This window comes from Panthera tigris, chromosome B1 (genome assembly GCF_018350195.1).
Source record: "Panthera tigris isolate Pti1 chromosome B1, P.tigris_Pti1_mat1.1, whole genome shotgun sequence".
Lineage (NCBI taxonomy): Eukaryota > Metazoa > Chordata > Mammalia > Carnivora > Felidae > Panthera > Panthera tigris.
The window spans coordinates 156633256-156658791 of NC_056663.1; positions in this window are offsets into that span (position 1 = coordinate 156633256).

Below are 25536 nucleotides of genomic sequence, written 5' to 3' on the forward strand. Positions count from 1 at the left end.
GGCTGTGGAGAAAAAGGAACCTTCATGCACTGTTGGCAGGAATGTAAACTGGTGTAGCCACTGTGGAAGACAGTTTGGAAGTTCCTCAAAAAATTAAAATTAGAACTACCCTTTGATGCAGTCATCACACTACTGAGTAATTACCCAAAGACTATAAAAACACTAATTTGAAAGGATATATGCACCCCTATGTTTATTGCAGGATTATTTACAATAGCCAAATTATGGAAGCAGTCCAAATGATCCAATGATGTGAATAGATAATGAAGATGTGGTGTATATATATACAATGGAATATTAGTCAGCCATTAAAAGGAATGAAATATTGCCATTTGCAAGGACATGGATGGATCTGGAGAGTATAATGTTAAATGAAATAAGCCAATTAGAGAAAGGAAAATATCATATGATTTCACGTATTGTGGAATATAAGAAACAAAACAAATGAACAATGTGGGGGGAGGGGAGAATAAACTAAAAAACAGACTCAACTATGGAGACCAAACAAATGGTCACCAGAGGGGATATGGGTTAGAGGATGGGTAAAATGGATTAAGAGGATTAAGAATACACTTATCTTGAGGAGCAGTGAGTAATAGAGGAAATTGTTGAATCACTATATTTTCCTTCTGAAATTAAATTCACATTGTATGTTAACTACACTGGAGTTAAAATATAAATAAATAAAATAAGGGTTCCTGGGTGGCTCAGTTGATTAAGCATCGGACTTTGGCTCAGGTCATGATCTCAACGTTTGTGGGTTCAAGCGCCATGTTAAGCTCTGTGCTGACAGCTCAGGGCCTGGAGCCTGCTTCAGATTCTCTGTCTCCCTCTCTCTCTGCCCCATCCCCACTCATGCTCTGTCTCTGTCTTAAAAATAAATAAAACATTAAAAAATTTTTTTTTAAATAAACTTACCATAATGAGCACTGAGTAATGTATAGAATTGTTGAATCAGTATATTGTATGCCTGCTATAAAAATAATATTATATACCTAATATTAACACTGTATGTTAATTACACTCCAACTAAATATAATTTACATCTTTCAAAAGACTAAAAAGGAAAAAAAAAAAAAAAAAGAAAACAAACACCCTTATCATTAGGAGTATTGTCCTTTCCTAGCTCCCTGTTTTCCAGATCCTAACATTGTCTACATTACTATCAGAATTATTATTCTACAATATCATTCTATTTCCTTCTATATCTGATCATTTCATAATATTCTGTCCCATGGGAATTATGGCACCATGAAGTCTTTGCCATTAGAAATCACAAAGTAAAGTAAAGTAAAGCATGGTTCTCTCCTTCACTATTTATATAATTCTTTATTAAGTTCTTTGATAATAATTTCTCTTGAGGGAAAAACACATATTTGATATTAATTATGAGGACTTAATATTTGTATGCCACATTGCCTCTTTTCATCATGCAATGTGTTCCAGCCACACCAGTGTGGCTTCAAATCTTTAATTTCTCAAGCCAGTTGCGTACCATCCAACTACATAAGAAACATTATTCTGCCATCAACAATGTTTCCACCCATCTTAAGCTCCTTCCTCTTAAGATCTAAATTTAATGCTCATTTCCTTAAGAAACCTTCCTTGACTTCTTCCACCATTTATTTATTCTGATGTATGCTATCACAGCACTGTCTTCCTTTCTATCAGAGTACTTATCTGTTCTTAAATTCTATTTTATATGAATTTATATGAATTTTATATGAACTTACATGAATTCTATTTTATATATCTATATATATGTTCATAAGATTATTTAATTCATATCTGATTCCTCCATCGGATTGTAAACTCTATGAGAGAAGCAAATGTGTGCATGTTTGCTTGACGTTATATTTTTAGCATTTAGACAGTGCCTGGAACTTATTAAGTATTCAGGAAATAATTTTTGAATGAATAATTATAAATAAATACATGAATGAATGAATTTTCAGAAATCTTTGTATCACTCTACATAACTAAAATATAAAGCCCAAACAGCCAAGTTTGGAATTAAAGAATTTTCCACTTTCATTGCTGGTCATTTCTCCATATTCAGCCTCTGAAAAATCATATCAAAATAAATGTCCTTTCTAAAACACTGCCAACACCCCCAGCACCCAATAGATTTACTCAGACACATAAACAGAGGCAGTATTTTTTTTTGGTCAGTGAATAGAATCACATTGAATAGATATGCATATCATCTAGCTATAGCCAATATAGTTATTCTGATAGAAATTTTTCTTCTTAGCTTGTGAGCTTTTGGAAATCAGGGAACGTGTATACTTTCTTATGGGTACCCATGATCTAATCACTTGTTTGATATATAGTTGATTTTCCATATGTATTTTCTGCATTGATAAATGCCCTTACACCAAATATAAGCAAATGCAATATAGGTTTTCCATAGTCACTAAGGGGTTTATTTATTTTTTTTAAAAACTGAGTTGAATCCTCAGCAGCTTTTTTTTTTTAATTTATTTTTGAGACAGAGAGAGACAGAGCATGAATGGGGGAGTGGCAGAGAGAGAGGGAGACACAGAATCAGAAGCAGGCTCCAGGCTCTGAGTCATCAGCCCAGAGCCCGACGCAAGGCTAGAACTCACAGAGTGTGAGATCGTGACCTGAGCTGAAGTCGGACGCTTAACCAACTGAGCCACCCAGGCGCCCCAATCACTAATGGCTTTAAAATGAGATTATGGATTTGTGCCCAAAGAGGGACCACACACTTACAAATTCTGGCTATACTGTAAACGTTGCTCCCTTCCGATAACCTGTACTAATAAAATATGACTTTTATATACACTAGTGGTAAACACTTCATGGTGCTTATCAGGTAATAAAATGTGTTTTGCAGTTTTCCACTTTCATCTTGATGGATGCAAACAAAATTATACAAACTATTTTCAGACTTTCCACCCACCATTCTTGTCATGTATAATAGCTTTTTATTGATGAACGTGGTTACTCCAGAGCATCTTAGGTCAGGAAATAAAGATGAATCGCATATATATTTGACAATGCAAAATGGATTTAGATTAATAAATATGTTAGCATTAGAATTTAACTAATTCTGGTAAAAATAAGTTTGTAAACATTTTTTTTACCAAGATAATCATGCTCCTCTTTCAGAATAGTTAGAAAGGATACTTATATATGATGATGATGGTGATGATGACATTTATAAGAACCCCCAGTTATTGATATTTTAACTTTTTTTAATGTTTATTTTTGAAAGAGAGAGAGACAGAGAGTGAGCGGGGGAGGAGCAGAGAGAGAGAGAGAGAGACAGAGAGAGAGAGAATCAAAAGCAAACTCCAGGCTCTGAGCTGTCAGCACAGAGCCTGATGTGGAACTTGAACTCACAAACCATGAGATCATGACCTGAGCCGAAGTTAGATGTTCAATCGACTGAGCCACCCAGGTGCCCCTTGATCATTTTAAATGTGTTTAATATACTACAGACCTTAACTTATTTAACCTTGTAAAATTTGACAGAGATCTCAAGATATTTGGGTTCAAAAATATTAGGTTATTTGGACAAGAGGGTTAAATACTTGCTTTCAATGACTAGTCAAACAGAGAGGATATAAACCCACCCCATATGACTTCATAGTTGCCATTTTTTTTTAAATTTTTTTAATGTTTATTTTTTTTTGAGACAGAGAGAGACAGAGCATGAACAGGGGAGGGGCAGAGAGAGAGGGAGACACAGAATCCAAAACAGGCTCCAGGCTCTGAGCTGTCAGCACAGAGCCCGACGCGGGGCTCGAACCCACGTACCGTGAGATCATGACCTGAGCCGAAGTCGGACGCTTAACCAACCGAGCCACCCAGGCGCCCCCATAGTTGCCATTTTAAACATCTGCAGTGCTAAGAACCAAACTAGTTTAGTGCCTTTCAGAATTTGGAAGTGAATGAGTACACAGTAATACCAATACATCACAAGAATGGCAATCACTGTATAACCTTACTATATTTGAAAAAAAAAAAAACATCAATTGATTGAAATTAACATTCAAAGTGTCCTTGAAATATTGCATTATTTTAATTTGGACAAATAAAAAAAATTAGAGAGAGAGTGCAAGTGGGGGAGAGGGGCAGAGAGAAAGTGAAAGAGAAGCTTAAGCAGTCTCCATGCTCAGTGAAGAACCCACCATGGGGCTTGACCCCATGACCCTGGGATCATGACGTGAGCCTAAATCAAGAGTCAGGCACTCAACCAACTGAGTCACCAGGCACCCCTAATTTGAATAATTTTTATAGAAATCCTGGAATAATTACGTAAAGGCAAACAGTGGAGTTTTTTATTTACACATATGTTCATCTCAGAGAGTCTATTTTTCACTTGCATATGACTAATCTCCTTAAATAAAGATCAGTTCCATAACTCCATTCTAATCTATCACTTAAGTTTGAATTCTAAGAATAGTCACATACAATTAATTAATATGAAATGGAGGGTTTTTTAAATTATTTGTTAAGTAGTCTCATGTTGTTTTTTTATCTCATTCTGTGTTAGTAGTAGACCAAGTTTTCTAAACCATAGGAAAGCAGAAACTCTTTTTTTCTCAGGGAAAGCAAAAGCGACAGTAATACTGATGAAAAAAATCGTTACAGTATGTAGCCAAGAAATCAGGCTCTGTACAGTTGGTTTCTACCCAGTACATACTGCCACAAAGGCAATTTGACTGCAATAACTCAGCTCAATTCTGTTCTGGTGGTGGTTGTATGATTGAAAGAACTTTTCAGCCTGCTAGACCAACTTCACCAGCATCGTTTTTATAGTACTGCAGAATCTAGAAATGGACTGACTTCCTAACTCACCCCAGGGATTCCTTAGCCAGTTCTCAAGTTTCCATTTAGAAGAATATTTGCCTTATTTGCCTGGCATTTAAGAAATCCAAAACATGTTTCATAATTTCTCTGGTGATACGTCCTATATTTAATGCCATTCTCACAATTTCTATTTTATGGTCTCTAGTATTTGTTTACATATCAATTAATACATAACCAAAAGAGACAGGGATACAAGCTAATTATTATTCTGTATATAATGACCCTGAATATTTTTCAAGAGAATTTTCTTCATCTATCAAGTTTTGAATCTTTCTGTGCAATAAAATTATATCAACTATTGATGTTTACCATTGATTGGTTATACTTTATTCAGACAAATCAACCAGAGGCTTCTTCCTGTGAAGACTGAGTCCCCTCTGTTTGACTAAAAACCACACATACAGGAAAAACAAAACAAAACAAAACAAAACAAAAACATGGATACAAGAAGGACTAAAGTCAGATGTGTATAAAGTAATGAAACATTTTCCCAGATAGATCATTTGGAAAATGACAAAGTCTTTGGGTATATACGAGATAAATAAATTAAAAACAAAGGAGACAATGGCAAAACAGGTTAAGCTAAAAAACAAAAACAAACAAACAAACAATCAGGATAGGGTGGAATGAGCCACATGGCCAAAATATTCAGTGAAGAGGAGCTAAGAGAAAATGACAACACGCAAGGTAGGGGAGGATTCTGAACTGAATTACTAAAGTCCCAGATTTATAGTGCCCACATTAATGGCAAACACTTGGGTTAAAATGTCCAGCAGCAACTATGGCCTTCAGTTATTTGATCTGCCAGTTTAATTATGCTACTTTTGAGTATTTTCCAGGATTAATATCTAAAAAGATAAAACTTATTTATATTATCATTTTTATTTTTATTTAAATGGCAGCTCACTAAAAGAATGGAAAAAGTAAAAGTATTTACTTAAGTATATGAAAAGTGCCTTTTTTTTTTGCATGAACTTCTTCAATGAACTTTAGCCTTGACATATATACCAGAATCTTGGTTTCTAATATGGTTTTGACTGACTGAAGGAAGTTATATGTTGTTTACCTGGTCAGATTAGTACATAGCCTAGATCTACTAGGTAGTAAAAAAAATGAACATCTCCTCTCTCAAAAACATATTTTCAGAATCCACGTCATGAAATAATAGCTAACATTTTTTGAATACCCAATATTTATCAGTATAATTTTACTTTAAGATCAGCATATGTCCCTAAACATGTGTTGGTTCAGAAACATTCTCTACATTTTTAATTTATGCACAATGAGTACACATTTTGTTTTGTTTTGTTTTGTTTCCTGTATGTGTGTTGTTTTGATCAAACAGAGGGACTCAGTCTTCAACAGGAAATGGCCAAGGGTTGATTTGTTGGAGTAAACTATAATCAAAACAATTAATGGTAAGCATCAGTAGTTGGTATAATTTTATTACACAGAATGAATCAAAGATGGACAGATGAACGAAATTCCCATGAAAAATATTAAGGGTCATTATATACAGAATAACATTTAGCTTGTATCCCTGTGTCTTTTGTTATGTATTAATTTATATAAACAAATACTAGAGAACTATGAAAGAGAATATGTGAGGATGGCATTAAATATAGGAAATGTTCCCAGAGATTATTTGAATCACAAAGGATTTCACTAGTGCTCTATTAACACTTTTAAATATCAGTGTTCTATGAATACCTTCTTTTTTTAAGGCTTCAATTCATGTTGAATTAGGTTTGATAAAAGATTCACATTCATTTTAGAACTGATGCAGTCTTCCTTTTTCACTCACATATCTCAGAAAATCATATTGGAATCCTGAAGAGATAGCAAGGCACTTCCAACATTTCCTTTTTTTATAGCATCTAAGTTACTCAGAGTTTTATCTACAACTCTTGGGACCCAACTGTCCCAGTTCTGCTGAAGGTATATGATGGCCTGTCATGGTTCAAAGACACTATTTCTGATAAGTCACTGGTTTCTGCTTTTTCTCAGAAACTCCATACCACTGGGACTATACTGAACAGCATTTCATTGATTTAGTAGAATGTCATCTCTAACGTAACAAAACTGGAAGACTAAAATTGTGGGGCATCAGCCATAGTTAAAAAAAAGTGATATTTTAATACTATAATATGCATACAATGATATTAAAATAATTCCAGGCAAATAGGGTAGCATGATATCTCCCCCCACCAATTTTATTGATTCTAGGTTATTTTGCAAAATGTCATTTGTCTAAATACAAAACTTAACCTAGTCAAATGTAAAAACTAAAGTTTATTTAAATCACAATTAAAAGCAAATTTATCTTTTTATTGCCCCTCTCTTCCCGGGAAAAGGCCACGTACACGGTATGAAGGAGGAGAATTTGCAGCCAAGGACCTAGTGAGGCTGAAACATTGGAGTGCCAACGAGTTAATGGTGGCAGGCAGTGGAGTGAAAGAGACAGCAACATGGCCAGTGGTTGAGGCTGTGAAACAGACCGGAAATTGGTGCATCTAGGGGCAATGAGCAACTAAATAAATATACTGAAATATTAGGAGCCAGGATCTATTAAAGAAAGGATTTACAAATGTAAAAAGGGACAAGGTGTTGGATTGGATTGGATTGTTGTCAGTAGATCTCTACAGATTTACACATAGGAATAAATACATGAATATACGTATAAAAAATGTGTAGTTAGCTTTGTCATCTAGAGGGCCTGGAGTCTAGGATATCTCTATAGCAACATGGACACTAAGTGCATAGATCTTGGTCCCTAAATAACATAAACTAAAAAGAATCAAAGCTCTTCAAAAAAATGGCTGAATGGCTGATTTCAAGCAGGGAAAGTAGAAGATGAAACTAGAATACATGTTCATGACAAAAATTAAAGTTCACAAAGATGTATGGAGACATCAAAAGAAGACATAAGTAAGTTTCACGTTCCTACTTACTAAATCTAGGGAGATTTGTGCATAAAATGTGTCAATAGTAATGGCTCACATCCCATTTGATAAAATTATAATTCATAACTTCATACAGATATAAGTAAATAGAAACCTCAGCCTTATGCTATAGTCAAAATACATATAGGAAGAATGAGAGAAATAGAAAATAGCCTCGGGGTGTGTGGGTGGCTCAGTCAGTTGAGCGTCTGACATCAGCTCAGGTCATGATCTTGCAGTTCATGGGTTCGAGCCCTGAGTCAGGTTCTGTGCAGACAGCTCAGAGCCCGGAGCCTGCTTCAGATTCTGTGTCTCTCTCTCTCTCTTTCTGCCCCTACCCTACTCATGCTCAGTCTCTGTCTCTCAAAAATAAATAAAATCATTAAAAACAGAAAAAGAAAATAGCCATTATAGTGGATATTGATTCAGGTAGGGAGTACCAATGTTATAAAGCTGGTGGGCAGAAGTTTTATGATAGACTATTAAGGCAGATTCACAGTAATTTACCCCCAAATATTTAGAAGTTACACATGGAAAAAGCATGACTTTTCAGAAGAGAAAATTTGTGGAGAATTTTTCAACTTAGCCAGCTGATCAGAGAGTTATAGCTTCAGTGGAGGATGAGATGTCCTGTTCCCATGACGTGATGCACTGAAAGCCACAGCATCATTGTACAGTATTCTCTCCAAAAAGTCATGAACTGGTACTATATATGAAGAAAAATTGCACAGAACCAGATTAAGGGAAATCCTCCAGATGGAAATCCCTTAAAAGAGTCTGGGTCGTGAAAGACAGTGTAAGACTAAGGAAATGTTACAGATTGAAGAAGAATGAACAGACATGAAAGTACATTATGTGATCCTAGATTAGATTTGGAAAGGAAAAAGTCACACTGTTGGACTACTAGAAAAATTTGAATGGAATATGTAAATAACTTGTAGAGGATTAATTTGATTTCCAGATTTGCATGGTTGTACTCTGGTTACGTAGGAGAATGTCTTCTTTATGTAAAGTATGCACTGTAGTATTAAAGATTGATGGGGTTTCATGTTTGGAACTATTTTCCATGGTTCAAAAAGAAAGAATGATAATAGGTGGTCATAGGTAATTCTTCATGGGTCTTTGCATTTCTATGTATCTTGAGAAAGATTTTACCCTATCACATCTTTGTCAGGATGTTCGTGTGGCAAATAGTTCTGAAAAAGAGCTAATGTCTCCTTCTGCTGGGAAGAGAGGTCTGTTTTATGACAAGGATAGCAAAGTTAATGTGTCTCCCTACTGTAAAGGTTGGACAGTATAGTTGCACTCTTCTTAAAAGATGAAGATGTTTCAAAGTTTGCAATTACTCAGTCATAATAAAGACCCACTGTGTGCGTATCATCCATCTCAGCCTGCCTTCTCCTCACCCTCCTCCTCATCATCTCCATTGTACTGAGCAAATAGAACCAATGGGGGACATGACGCTAATGCTGCCTGCTATGTCTTGAGTAACAAGGTTTTGATGAATAATAATAGTCTCTGACCCAAGTCTCTTGATATCTGTCAGAGTCTATGAGAATGTAGCTGGAGAGAGACAGAGTGCGAGTGGGGGAGGGGCCTAGAAAGAAGGAGACACAGAATCTGAAGCAGGCTCCAGGCTCCGAGCTGTCAACACAGAGCCCCATGCAGGGCTCGAACCCACGAATCAAATCGTGAGATCATGAACTGAGCCAAAGTTGGAAGCTTAACTGACTAAGTCACCCAGGTACCCCAGACCCTTCATAATTCTTGACATTTATATTCAGTGAGTAAAAAAGTGATGATTAAATAAATGGTGAAAAATATTCAGGTAATCTGGGTGACGAGTATATGTATGTTCCATTGCAACATTTTTGTAAGTGCAACTCTTCTGCAATTTGTATGCCATTTGAAAGTTATTCAAAAATATAATTATACAAAAAGCCATTTACATTATTTCTAAAATAAAATAAAATTTCTGTATTTTTAAGTAAAATTTTCAATTTTCAAGAAAAATGTTTTGAAAAATCATCTGAATCTTAAATTATTTTTTAGTCTGCATATACGCAGGCCTTGTCTATCCATCAAAATAGAGCCAGATCAGTCACAAAGCAGTTGGGCAGTTATTCTCACTTGGCCTATAATATAATACATAGTATAATATATACATCATACTAATTTTCAGCCTGCCACTTATACTTTCAAAACTAATTATCTTTCTACCATTCAAAGTATAATGAATATCTAGAGACGTGAAAATACCAATGACCATCTGGGAATTTATTTGCATTTTAATTTTTTCAAAACATGCAACACTATTTTAAAAAAGACTACACACATGCAAAACACAGATGCAGGTAGAGAATGAGCTGTCTTCTACAATGCTAATGTTTCCATTGTTTTCCCTTTGTAATCACCCTGAATTGTGCAGGCATACCTTTAGATATTTTCATGATGTCATAACTGTTTTTAATCAAGAAAAATATTGCCTTTAGAAAATACATACTAAACATTAAACACAGAACATTAGTATTTTAATTTGCCTGTATTAGGACTGAAATATCCAAGGTGACAGTAAAGTGTAAATGTAGAGTCTGAATGGAGAGTGGAATTTGATCTTGTGCATGTTACTTCTCTCATCCCCAATTTTCTCACCTGTACAATGGATAATTATAAGGCCATGGAAAGAAGAAAAGTAAAGTATTTGGTACACTGAATTTGTATTTGTATTTGTATTTGTATCTGTAAAGTATTTGGTATACTGAATAAGAATTCAGCATATCATCTTTTGTTATACCTGCCTATATTTCCCTTTGATTGAATGTGGAAAATATATATTGCAATAGCACTGCTCCACCTTCTTATAAAATCAAATTTCCTTGCAGGAAATTCCTTATTCAGCACAGAAAGAAATCTGTTTCATTCCCTGGGTCTCTTGTCCAAAATCTCCACTTTAACTGAACTGTCTGATATGGTTGAATGAAGCTATCGTATAAAAGACTGATAGGACACGAAGTTAAAGAGAAGGATGAGCCTGGGAACAAAATAGACCATAGTAAGGCTGTTCTGAATTTAAATCTGTCTCTTTATCATTAACAAAAATGTCATGCAACATTTGTCACAGAACTAGAGCAAATAATAGTAAAATTTATGTCGAGCCACAAAAGACCCTGAATAGCCAAAGCAATCTTGAGAAAGAACAACAAAGCTGGAGGTATCACAATCCCAGATTTCAAGATATACTACAAAGCCATAGTAATCAAAACAATACAGTATTTGCCCCAAAACAGACACCTAGATCAATGGAACAGAAGAAAGAGCCCAGAAATAAGCCCACACTTATATGGAAAATTAATCTATGACAAAGGAGGCAAGAATATGCAATGGAGAAAGACAATCTCTTCAATAAATGGCACTGAGAAAACTGGGAGGCTACATGCAAAAGAATGAAACTGGACAACTTTCTTACACTATGTAAAAAAATAAACTCAAAATAGATTAAAGAGTTATGTGAGACATAAAACCATAAAAATCCGAGAAGAAAATAGGCAGTTATTTCCTTGACATGAGTCTTAGTAACATTTATCTAGATATGTTTCTTCAGGCAAGAGAATCAAAAGCAAAAGGAAACTGCTGGGACTAAACTTTGGGAAGGAGAGAAGATATTCACAAATGATAAATTTGATAATATCCAAAAATATGTAAAGAACTAATACAGCTCAACACCAAAAAACCCCAAATTACCCAATTAAAAACTGGTCAAAGGACCTGAATAGACATTCTTCCAAAGAAGACATACAGATGGCCAACAGATACATGAAAAAATGCTCAACATCACAAACCATCAAGGAAATGTAAATCACAACTACAATGAGATATCACCTCATGCCTGTTGGAATCGGTACACTCAAAAATATGAGATAGAACAAGTGTTGGTGGGGATGTGGAGAAAAAGAACCCTTGTGCACAGCTGGTGAGAATGCAAATTGATGTAGCCATTCTGAAAATAGTATGGAGGTCCTTCAAAAAATTAAAAATAGAACTACCATACAATTCAGTACTTTCACTACTGGGTATTTGTCCAAAGAAAATGAAAGCACTAATTTGAAAAGATATAAGTATCCCTCTGTTTATTGCAGCATTATTTACAATAGCCAAATTATGGAAGCAACCCAAGTGTCCGTTGACAAATGAATGGGCAAAGAAGAGGTGAGATATATACATATACATATACATATACATATACATATACATATACATATACATGTATATGTATATATATGTGTGTATATATATGTATATATATGTGTGTGTGTGTGTGTGTATATATATATATATATATATATATATATATATATATATATATTACCCAGCTGTAAAAAAGAATGAGATCTTGCTATTTGAAGCAACATGGACAGACCTAGAGGCTATTATGCTAAGTGAAATAAGTCTGACATGGAAGGACAAATGGCATTTGATTTCACATGTATGTGGAATCTAAAAACAAAAAACAAAAAAACAAAAAACAACATCAACAAAAACAAATGAATAAACAAACAGAAAGCAGAAAAAGACCCATAAATGCAAAGAAAAAACTGATGATTGATAGAGGGATGGGCAAAATGAGTGAAAGGGCATAGGAGTTACAGGCTTCCAGTTATGGAATGAATAAGTCATGGGGATAAAAGGCACAGCATAGGGAATATAGTTAATGGCATTGTAATAATGATGTATGGAGACAGATGGTAGCTACACTTGTAGAGAGCATAGAATAATGTATAGACTTGACAATCACTATTATGTATACCTAAAACTATGTAACATGGTATGTCAACTATACTTTAATAAAGATAATGGATAGATATAGATAGACCATACAATATATGTTCATCATGCAATTTCTTTTTTTGCTTACTTTTGATATTGATATATATTGTCTGTATGGCATACTCTTTATCTTTTTTCCTTATTTTATTCATGGCAGTCTTATTTTTATTTTTATTTAGTTTTAAAAATTTTTTTAATGTTTATTCAGTTTCTGAGAGAGAGAGAGAGAGAAAGACAGAGTGTTAGCAGGGGAGGGCAGAGAGAGAGAGAGGTGGGGAGACAGAATCTGAAGCAGGCTCCAGGCTCTGAGCTGTCAGTTCAGAACCCAAGGCAGGGCAAGAACTCAAAGCCATGAGATCATGACCTGAGCCAAAGTCAATCACTTAACCAGCTGAGTCACCTAGGTGCCCCATGTCAGTCTTATTTTTTAAAATTGCTTATTTTTATTACTTCAATGTGAATTATCTCTTATTCCCAAAGCATTAACATTATCTTTCTCATTTTTTCCCTCAGAGTCAGAGAAAAAAAAATGTGCTTGCTTTATTCTTCCAATGCCTTCCCTTGTGAATTTTGATTTTGTACCTCTAGAGAGACATGACAGAGGTAAATAATGTTATCCATTTCAAATTAAATTAGCGATATATGTTTAATTATAGCTCTCTCTTAGGAAAAAAATTCACATTAAATATTTCAAGTGCTAAAAGCAGCTGCGTGTCAATATATTTTTATTTATTGACTTTCTTGACTACCCTTTGAGTAGAAGTGAAAGTAAACAGAAAAGAATGTCAGAGGGTTTATTAGAGAGGTAAATGAGATTCCATTTTCTTTTGTTCTCAACACAAAATAAATGAATTATGTCAAGCTCAGCTTTAGATACCCTCTGTATCCACCTTTTATTCTCAATTTTCTTACTACTACTGTTCAGATCTGAATTACCTCCTACTATTTGTGCCACCCAAGAGTCTCTGTACTCTCTCTCCACCAATATCCATCTACAGGGCCTCAGAGGTACCTCTCTATAATCCATCTTTAATCATTCTATCCTATCTCCTTGTATGTCCTGTGTTGGCTGATTAGTTGTATTTTTTTTAAGACTTCCAATCAATGTGTCCTTGTTTCCTGAAAATATACCAATATCTGACTGTATGAGTTTTCTAAATTTCCCCAGCTATACCATAAAGATAATGAGAGTACATTTAGTGCTTGGAGTTCCTGATAGACAGTCAATGTTCAACAAGTGTTAGGTATCTTTATGGCACACATTTAAATTAGAAACATATTGCGTGTTGGAGTTTAAATTTGAACAAAAAAAAATGATAATAAGCTTGGCTTCAATTTTAAATTTTATAGGACTCTGTGTCTTTGTTCCCAGGTATTTCTGGTTTGCTCAGGTTTTCTCTAAACTTCTAGGGTGAGAATTCCCCACAAACTTAGAACATGCCTAGACATGTCTTCAGGGGCCTCCTTGGGAACTTCAGAGAAGGTGTACTCGGAAGAATATTGAAGATACAGCAGGCAAAAACTTGACCCAGAAAGGATGTTACTTTCTCTCAAACATAACGGAAGCTTTCATGGTTGGATGCCTTGTTTGTAGGTGATAGGAAATCTCTAATTCTGGCAACAACTTCTGTGTAAAAGACAATGAAGATTTATAACCTGCTACATTCTGTTTAAGAAAACATGTTCATTGAATTTAGCTTCTTAATAAGAAGCACACAAGTGCTAAAAGTTAAGTATACTTTAAAAATCCCTAGGAAATTTAATTGATCAATAGCTGTTAATGGTCTTAATTAAGATATGCTCCTTTCCTTACAGAGAAGAGTAAGCTTTCAGAACGAAAATAAATAGAGCTTTTATTTAATAAAGAGTTCACCATTTTTCTTGCTTCAAACATTATCCAATATTTAACCATTAGCAATGAAATACCTATGACATAAGTCAACTGTTCAATAGTACAGGAAGTTTTTGCTGTAAAGCAAGTCCTACAGAATCTTAAGTTTAAAAAGTTCCTTTAAAATAAATTTTCTTTTAGTCATACAAAAAATATAATTTGGTCTCAGAGAAACAAATGCCTTTCAAAACAGCTCAAAATTTCTTTGCATGCTCTGTAAACCTATTCCCGAACTCTTGGAAACACAGATAAGGGGTGCCTGGGTAACTGAGTAGGTTAAGCAACTGACTCTTGGTTTGAGCTCAGGTCATGATCTTACAATTTGTGAGTTTGAGCCCCATGTCAGGTTCTGTGCTGACAGTGTGGAGCCTGCTTGAGATTCTCTCTCTCTCTCTTTTTCTCTCTTTCTTATCTCTCTTACCCCCTCTCTCTGCCCCTCCCCTGTTCTCAACAAACAACAAAAAAGAAAACACAGATAAATCCAAACTTCTTCAAAGCCTTAAATGATGCTTTATCTAACAAAATAGTTAAAATTACCATGCAAATTTTAAAAATAGTCTATTTTTTTACACTCTAAAAATAAGATTTTTTGGACTATTAAAACAAATCAATAAACAGTAAATCAATTAGTGTAATTTTAGAAGCATTATTATCAGAGTGAAAATATTCTTCAGTATATACTTCCACAGGTGGCTTCTACTAAGACCCCTCTCTTTTGCAAGACTCAGCTTTAGTTAAATGCTTTTCACTCATATTCATTTTTAATTTGCCAAATAAAATTTTTTAAAGAATGGTTTTAAATACGAAAGGAGAAAGAATGAAAGAACACATACACACACACACACACATACACATGGAATGAGAAAGTGAAGAAGAAGGAATAAAGGAAAATGGAAGGAAGGAAGGAAGGAAGGAAGAAGGAAGGTAAAGAAGGAGGAAAGGAAGAAAGGGACAGAAAGGGAAAGAAAATATTACATGATCCAAGTGTGGATCAAATCACAAGGAAAGTGCTTCCAGATTCAGTGTGTTTAATCTTTCCAAAAATATTAACACATTTCCCAATATAACTTTACAGTATTAGAATTCTGATACAGTATAAGAAATATCTATTTCAAAAAAAGAAAGAAAGAAATTTATATTTCAAAACCAAAACTTCAAATTTGATAGGTAACCGGAAGTTGTGCTTACCAATTCAGAAACACTGCCATCTGCTGACCAAATAAAATTGATATGAGTTCTGTATTTGTTTTTTCTAAATGTATAACCAATAACATTGTACACTTCATAATGCATCCTACAAAATTTGTATTTGGTAATAAGTTACTAATGCAAAGACATTAATTTACAAATATAACCAACTCTGAGAAATTTGAAATATGAAAAAGTGCAAAAGGAAGTATTTCGGTTTATAGCAAAAATCCTATTAGGGTTTTAATCAGTAATCCAAAATATGAATAAGTAATTTTTCTGACACTGTCCACAATTATGTAACAAATTAACAACTGTTTGAGCATTAACTCAAGCCACAACATTTTTTGTAATTTACTGCCCTGATGTAAGAGATTTCTTCTAAATGTTCATTATCCGCTAAAAGTCTCAACACTCAAGAAAATGCATCGCATTGATGAAATCACAAGACGAAGTGTCCAGATCCTTACGTGTGGTTTTATTTCCTTCTTACACCATCCTTATTCCCATATTAATCAGAGGAAGTAGTAGGAACGTACAGATTTTGACATACTTAGGAGGTAAAGACACAGTGTTTTCTGATAGGTCATGTTGGGTAAATGCATGGGTTATTTCCATAGTTTATGAAAGTGGTCACAAAGTTACCAACAAGATTTCTTTCTGTGAGTGTCAGTGATGTAGGGAGTCTCCTAATTGACCTGCCCTTATGTGCAAGGTTTTGAATTGATACAACGTGGAGCTAACAGCATATTTATTCTCTGCGTACTGTTCTCTTCTTCTACATTTCCAGATTTATCTCTTGTGATACTAGTCTTGCCCTCATACTCCAGTTATGGGAATTTGCTTGCAGCTCAAAGGAAACTTCGTATTTCACCTCTGTGCTTTTGTGCAAGCTGCTGTCTGTCTATGATGCAATTATCTTCCTGAGGATGTTCTGACCTGCTAACACCAGGAAAGCTGATTTTCTTTCCCCTCTGTTCCCAGCCTGCAGTGTTTATGTTTACTACCCACTTACTAGGAGAAAGTGTTTTCTGTTTGTCAGTCTGTTATCCTTGCTTCCTAGTGAAGTCCATCATATGAGGGATGTTGACTTATTTCTCTCCAGATAATCTATGCACGGCATGACACCTTCTGAAGAGAATTTTTTTAAATCTCCCAATATTTTAAGAACTCATACATTTCCCTGCTCTTCATCATTTCTGCAATGACAGACATGTTTCCATAGAAATTATCAACAGCATGTTGGGTTTGGTAGCCTGGACTGTTCTGTTATATATAGTTTAATGCATTATCTTGTGATTAGAGCTTTCCCCTGTCCCAACTAGTCTGGAAACATCTGTGGGATTGGGCAATTTCAGACTGCATATTGCCCTCCAAACTGGACATTGTGGGGGATGCCGAGTAAATTCTTATCAAATATTGCTTTGTTATATAATCTCAATTACATTAATAAAAACAATGCAATATAACAAGTACTATACAATCCTAGGATATAAAATGAAAATGAAACAAAGAGGATGAAAAAATCTGTTTGGGGAGCTTCTTGCTTCAAAGTGAATCTCAAAGTATAGTTAGGAATGGACTGAATTTACACAGGGATTCTCTATAGATTTGGAAGAAGCAGGAAAATGTGTAATCAGTCTAGTATCTAGCAAATTGAACCAGAATATGTTTTTTTTTCTTTTTTTTTTCTTTTTTAAATCTCCATAAGGGACACAGATAGGAAAAATAAGAAAGAGGAATGAGAAACATGTTGATGTTCCTGAATTATAAAAGTTAAAGAGAACATGAAAGTAGAAGATGGTAGATATTTCCTGAATGCCTGATCTCTGGGTTTATAAACTGAGCCACATACCTCAAAGTTCTTTTGGGAAAGAAACATCACAGATTAATCAATTAATTTCCTTAATACTCATTTTCAAGGTGTTGCTGGAAGTCAGTGCTGGGCACTTCATGTAGTCAAGGAAACAGGCAATTCATGCAGTGTTCAATGAGAAGTGTGATAAGTTTTTTCTGCCTCAATGTGTCTTCCTTGCCAGGTCAGGAGTTCTTACTTCTATATTATGGGACTAGATATCAATGGCATTGTCATTAAATATTATTAAAATTCATAATTCTCTAGGAAGTGCTGTACCCCACACATCCCCCAAATTTTTAATGTTCAGATTAACTTGTAAAACTGGCAAGAAAGCAAGGTGGTCCTTAGGGGACTAGATCTACGGTGGCAAGTTTCTTTCTTTTTCTTTTAGTGTAGTAAAAACACTTAACATGAGATGTATCCTCTTAAAAAAATTAAGTACACAATTACAGTACTTTCAAGTATAGGCACTAAGTTGAACAGCAGATCCCTAGAACTTATAACTGAATCTTTGTATCCATTGAATTAGGCTCTCCCATTTTCCTCTTCCTGAAGGAGAGGGTAATCACCATTCTACTCCGTTTCTGTGAGTTTGACTATTTTAGATGTCTCATACAAATACATTAATTCAGTATTTGCCTTCCCGTCACTGGTTTAATTCACTTAGCACAATGTCCACCAGGTTCAGTCATGTTATCCCATAGGATAGGATTTTTTTTCCTTTTTTAAGACAATAATATTCCATTTTCCATATATACCACATTTTCTTTATTTATCATGGACATTTATATTGTTTGCATGTCTTGGCTATTATGAATAATGCTGCCATGAACATGGGGGTGCAGATATCTCTTTGAGATCTTGATTTCTTACACAGAGGAATTAGGCAAGTGAAAGAAATAAAGGGCAGACACATAAAAAAGGAAGAAGTAAATTATCTCTGTTTGCAGATGACATGACCTTATATGCAGAAAACTCTAAAGACTGCATGCACACACACTCACACACACACAACCTATTAAAATGGATAAAATTAATAAAGTGGCAGGATATACAATCAACATATAACCATACAGAAGTCAGATGAATTCCATACACTAACAATGAACTATCTAAAAAGGAAATTCATGAAACAGTTCCATCTTTAATAGCATCAAAAAGAGTAAAATACTTAGGAATAAACTTAACCAAGGAGGTGAAATAAATGTAAACTGAAAACTATAAAACATTGATTACGGAAATTAAAGACACAAAGACATCCTTTGTTAATTAATTGTTAGAATTGATATTGTTAAAATGTCCATCCATACTACCCAAAGTAGGACGGGTATACTATATGTACATATGCAGCACAATCAGTGTCAAAATCCTGTGGCACTTTATACAGAAAACAAACAAACAAACAAAAAACTCCTAAAATCCATATAGAACAACAAAAGACCTCAAATAGCCAAAGTAATCTTGAGAAAGAAAAACAAAGCTGAAGGCATTAGAATTCCTGAATCAAAATATTTTACAAAACTACAGTCATTAAGATGGTATGATACTGGCATGAAACAAATATATAAATCAATGGAACACAGTAAAAAGCCTAGAAATAAATGCAGGTGTATACTGTCAATTGATCTTTTAGAAGGATACCAAGAATACCCAATGGAGTAAGGATAGCCTCAATAAATGATGCTGAGGAAATTGCATATCCACATATAAAAGAATGAAATAGACTCTTATCTTACACCATACACAAAAATCAATTCAAAATGCATTAAAGACTTAAATGTAAGACCTGAAATTGTAAAATTCCTAAAAGAAAATACAGGGGAAACATGTATGACATTGGTTTTGGCAATTATTTCTTTGGTGTGACACCAAAAACATAAAGCAACAAAAGCAAAAATAGAAAGTGAAACTATATCAAACTAAAAACCTTTGCACGGCAAAGGAAACAATCAAGAGAGTGAAAAGGTAACTTATAGAATGGGAGAAAAAAATGTAAACCATATATCTAATAAGTGGTTAATATCCAAAAATACACTAACCTCCTACAAGTCAGAGGGAAAAAAACAAAAACAACAACAACCAAAAAAAACCTTAATTTAAAAATGGGCTAAGGACTTTATAAACACATAACATTTCTTCAAAGAAGATATACAAAAGGTCAACAGGTACATCATCAGGAAAATGCAAATCAAAACCACAATGAGCTATGACTTCACACCTGCTGGGATGGTTTCATTCCCTATGTGCTTGCAGATCTTCAGAATGTAGGAGTAGAGGGCGAAACGGCCAAAGAATGTGCTAAAGGAATCATCGAAACCACTTACAAGGACATAGTGGTATAGAAAACAATCAAATGGATCCAGTTGCCCTTAGGTCCCTGGCAACTACTACTACTAATAATAATAATAATAATTAATTAATAATAATGTAAATGGTTTTCTTAGTTTATGATGAGACTCAATATCCTTGAAATGGTTTGTAACAAAAGACAGAGTACAAGGAGCAAGCAAGGGCAGCAGACAGCAAGCTTCCACTGAGACAGAGAGCTAGCAAATGGGTGAGGGAGAAGAGAAGGATGGGTGCCTGTAGATGACCAACAGTGGTAGTAAAGCAGGACTGGGATATTTTCAAAATTCTCTTTATTTCCTTCACAAAATGCTTCTTAGTGTATTAAAAAATTGAAATCACACACACACACACACACACACACACACACACACACAAAAGTCTCTGAAAACAAAAGTGTCACCCCTGATTAGAAATGGCATAAGAAGCAGCAGAAAAGCTTTAGGCACAGCTTGAAGTCTTGGGGAATAAGAAAACCTTTCAGGAGCAAAAACAAAACATAGCAGAGGAAAGGCAGATTAGTGTGACTTCAGAAATGAGTTCCAAGACTACTGAAGCACAGTGTATTAGCTTTATGACGAGAGCCATTAGCTCTCCACGGACAGGCAATATTTCTAAAGAGCGACACTATGCAGAGAAGATGTGAGGGATCTAGAAGCAAAGCTCTGCTTTCTCACAAGTTATTAACCTCATTTATACCACTGAGTCCCTATCATTATGCTCATTGCCTTGACATGGTTCAGTGCATTGATATTTCATTCAGCAGGGTGCAAGTTGTGACGACAGACACGGGGAGCCCCAGAGGCTTGGCTGCAATTGCCTTTGTTATGACCAGCTGCACCTCGGATGAAAGTAAACGTTTAAGTAACTATTCTGGGAAAGAATTCCCTAAAAACATTTTCAGTCTTTTATCCCGAGGCCAATTCACCAAGTATCTGTGTATAAACCTCTGTAGGTTTCAAGTTCATTTTTTAAAAGCAGTTGTACATTTTCATTCTACAGCACAGGCAAACAGAAAGTTGTATTCTAGGAAAGTCAATGTGGATCTTTCCATTAGCTTCTTTAATGGGAAATAGCTTTCCATGAATTTGAAGAAATCATCCATGGGGATGGTAAATGGATTGGAAGGGTGGAGAAGGTAGCATTTTAGCTACTTAAAAACAAAAACAAAGAACAAATGCTCCTCATTTGAAAACTATCCTTTTAGAATAAATACCATTTGTTGGGATTTGATTAGCTTTAACGAATCCTAAGAATGTGTGCTTTTGATTTTATGAGTATATTAAAAGAGACCCTACAAAAGCAAGCAATATGTGTCTACTGAAGTAAAATTAATCATAATAATTGATTATCAATAATGATTTTTGATAATAGATCATTAACTCATTAAATAAAATATAAGATCATTTTTAAGTATAAACATGGTAGCAGCTATTTCCTACAAAATAAAACTTAATGTAAAGTTGGAAGGTTTCTACTCATTGAAAATTCTTGACCAATCACATCTAATACAATTTATAAGATGTCACTAGTATAGATAATTAGACTTGACCTTTGGAAATAACCTTATTTAAAGTTCAGGTATTCCTAAAAGAAGCACACTTTTGAACTTCAGTACGAAATAATGTAAATATCTGCATTCATGAAGGACACCGGAAAACCAGACTTCTGAGTAGAAGGTAAACATTACGTCTATACGAGACACTACAATTTGAAAACTAATAAGACAACTTTATATATATCTAATAAAAAGACAATAATATGTGATGAAATGACAACATGAATAATTTGGCATATATTATGTGTAATACTGAAACATTGTTATAAATGCCAGCATTTCATTTTAAAAGAACTCACAATTAATAGGAAAAACCATGAAACTATGTTTAATATGGTTGAAATAAAAATATAAACTCATTATTCATATTATGCAAAACTTGAAATTGATTTATGATATATATTTAACATATCTTAAAGCTTTAATATAAATTACTAACCACTAATAACTCTGCTATTTATTTTGGCTTCAAGCCACTTTGTCCTTTGGTCCTTAGAACAACTGGACCCATTTGGCTTAAATGCTTATTCCGCCAAATTTAGCTTCCCCTCTGTGGAGATTTTTAGACAATCTTTTCAGGGGTGTTTCTCTGCTCTGACCAACAGATCTGCTCAGCAATTCCCCTTCCAAAGTAGCAACAACAATAACAAAAAATCTTCTTCATTGAAGGAAGAGAGTTAAAATGGGGCAACAAAATTAGTAAAGCTTAGTGGTAATGTGCAAATGAGAAGTCTGAGATGAGAGTCTCAGCAATGCAGGGTGGGGGGGGAGTAGAGGGAAAGGCAGAAGTGAAAGGAGGAAGGATTGGTAAAAGAGCAAACAGATTGAAGAAATCTTTTCTGCAGGATCTGAACCAGTATCACAACCATAACAACAAACATTTTAGCCCCCTAAACTAGTAGTGTAGTAGAATACTGGAATACTAAAAAGCCCTTAATATGATCAATAATCATCACTTAAAATTAACTTTATGAATCGGAAAAAAGTATAGCATAAATAAGAAATCTGAACTTGAAGAAACTTCAGCTTAAGTTCCCTTAGGTAGTCAAGGTCAACAAGCCCAGACTTCTCATTCCTAATAGAAGATGGAGAAAAATTGATATCTATCTAGTTAGAGATGTAATGAGGGCAACTTGACTTATGTGTTTTTCTTGGAGATGTAATTCCCTCAATTTCTTAACTCACCTCTATCTCCTTTGAAACTTTTTAACCGTACACTCACATTTCTGCCACTTGTGTTTTGTGTCGCACCAAAACTATTTCTCCAGTGGGAGACATAGTGAGTGAATTCTTCCCTGCAAACAGGTTATATTTAATGAGAATGGCTTCTGTGAAAAGAACATATCCATGAAAAAGGTACTGTTAGAACCAGAAAGGTTCCTGAGATTTCATAAACAATCAAGGATCAAGACTGCCAGTCTTTTGTGGCACACCTGAGTGGCTTAGTTGGTTGGGCGTCTGACTTTGGCTTGGGTTATGATCTCATGGTTCTTGAGTTCAAGCCTGGTGTCAGGCTCCATGTCGACAGCTCAGAGCCTTGAGCCTGCTTTGGATTCTGTGTCTCCCTCTCTCTGCGCCACCCCCCACTCATGCTCTGTCTCTCAAAAAAAAAAAAAAAAAAAAAAAGACTGCCAATCTTTTGTGTACAAATTAAGTGAACACAATTAGCTAACAGTCAAAGAAAATGCCCTGTGACAATTAAATTCACAATTGCCTATTGTAACTGAGATCTTGAAGAGCAAGTTTTAAAACTTTTCCATTTGAATTGTGGTTAGATAATAATTATATAGTCATGTAAAGTGAAAGACAGCTTGGTGACCGGAATGAATTTGACAAAATGATATAAATGAGCTGTGATGTAATTCCTACAATAATTTGGATTATGTTATTTTAATTAAGAAAAGATCCCTGTGGAGTAAAAAGGAAAAGAAATCAAAGAGAATATGTTTTAATATTAAATTTCCCTGCAATTCTTTAGCTAAGCAAATACTACTTTTACATGTTATATTAGATACTTTTCTTGATTTTACAAAATCACAACCCCCTGGTTTTAACAGCATTCTTAACTACTTCCAGATGTATTCAACATAATTTATGCAACATTCTCCATACAGGCTTAAGATTTTGATGAGGTTTCTAACATTTTTTTTTATAAGTTAAAGAAATGAATTTAATGGCTAATATTTGGGAAATCATTTGGGAAAAGGCATATTTCAATGTTAATCATGGACAATTATATCACAACATAATAAAAATGCTGTTAATTAATAATGATAATACATTCCATTTATTGAATATTTTCTTGGTACTAGCAACTTCACACATATTTTCTTATTAATTCATCATTAAATTTCTCTGATTAAGATTATTTCCTATTTTATAGATAAAGAAACTAAGGCTCAGACATTTTATGCAAATTGCCCAAAGCTACATGATAAGTTTGGAATCTAAATATATGTATATCTACCTGAAACTTAACTCCTTCAAACAAAGATGTATATGTAGTCTTAAAAAAAAATGAATAGAATGGTCAAAACAAATATCAACAACTAGATAGCTGTCCGAATGCATTAAGTAAGGAACATGTGAAGGAAGGAAGGAAGGAAGGAAGGAAAAGGGAAAGGGAAAGGAAAGGAAGAAATGAATGGATTTGGATAAAATTCATAGTAGAAAAGCAACATTTTAAATTTTTGTTTTTGATCTGTAAACATTTATTAAACTTCTTGTGTACCATTTTTGGCACTCAGAATATGTAATTGAACAAAACATATAAGCGCCCCTACAACTGGAAAAATACAACTGCCATTGACTGAAATGAGAAGACAGCTTCCCATTGCACATAGAAAAAAGCTACATTTTCACCATAGCCTCCAAACCCCAAGGATATGGCCCTGCCTGCCCATCTCTGCAGCCTCAAATTCTCATACTAGCCTCATGGCTCCTTCAGTATCAGCTACAGTGGCCTTGTTCCACATCCTCAAAAACACAGTGCTCTTCTCTATCTTAAGGGTCATCTCACATTCTGTTTTCTCTATAGAATATCATTTCTTATCTTTTTTATTCTTTTGAACATCTTTAGGAACACAGGGTATGTATTTCTTATTTGAAGAGAACTTCCCTAAACCCAAGTATAAAGCATCCTCCACTCCCTTGTTTTCCTCCTATTTTAATCCTTTTCTGTCACTTTGTCTTTTTCTCTATATTATGTAACACATTTTGATACTCCTTGTTTATTTAAAAAACATAAGGATAACAAATGTGTATTTTATTCTTCACTGTGAATCTACCATATTCCTTAGTGTTTGGTACCTGTCAGACAGTAAACATACATTTGTTGAATATTTGAATGAACAAACCTATATTGTTTTATAGTCTATTGGGGATTGAATATCCTCTTCGTGTCTTATATATTTGCAGTTTATATATAATTTTTGTAAAGCAGTTACTTAACACAAATAAAGGATTCCTTCACAGTATAAGTTATGGAGAGACATTATAGACTAGTTTATATTATAGACTAGTTTATAAACATTACATACAATATCTTTATATAGTGACATCAAATTAATGTTTTAAAAGAACTCTTCCATAGTTGTAATTTGATGTGAGTTGTTGAGATTTTTACATGGTGAGCATAATATACACCACTAAACGGTGATTGCCTTCTCAGCCAAGCAAAGCTTATTGAACAAAAGGAATTTATAATAAATCCAGAAAAAAATTAGGTTAAAAAAAAGGCTATTTCTAGCTTCTGCTTAAGATGCAGAAATCTGGAAAGAACATCACCCCCACTCTAATAACAAGAAAAAGCTCAAAGAAAAATTCTCAAAGTCATAATTGCTTTAACCTCATCAAAAATATGAAATCACAAGGCAATCAAAAGCATGAAATACAATGGCATACAAACCCCACCAAAGAGAAACTCAGACACATACACTGGCTTACCTGGGGCAGAGCATGGAAACAAGATAAGGGCACTATAGAAGCTAAACTTTTTAAAACAAATTTCTAAAAGTGTAATGAGAGCTAGTATAGCAGTATGAAATTAGCGGGAATTTTAGAGGCAAGTGGAACTTGTACCAGTCAA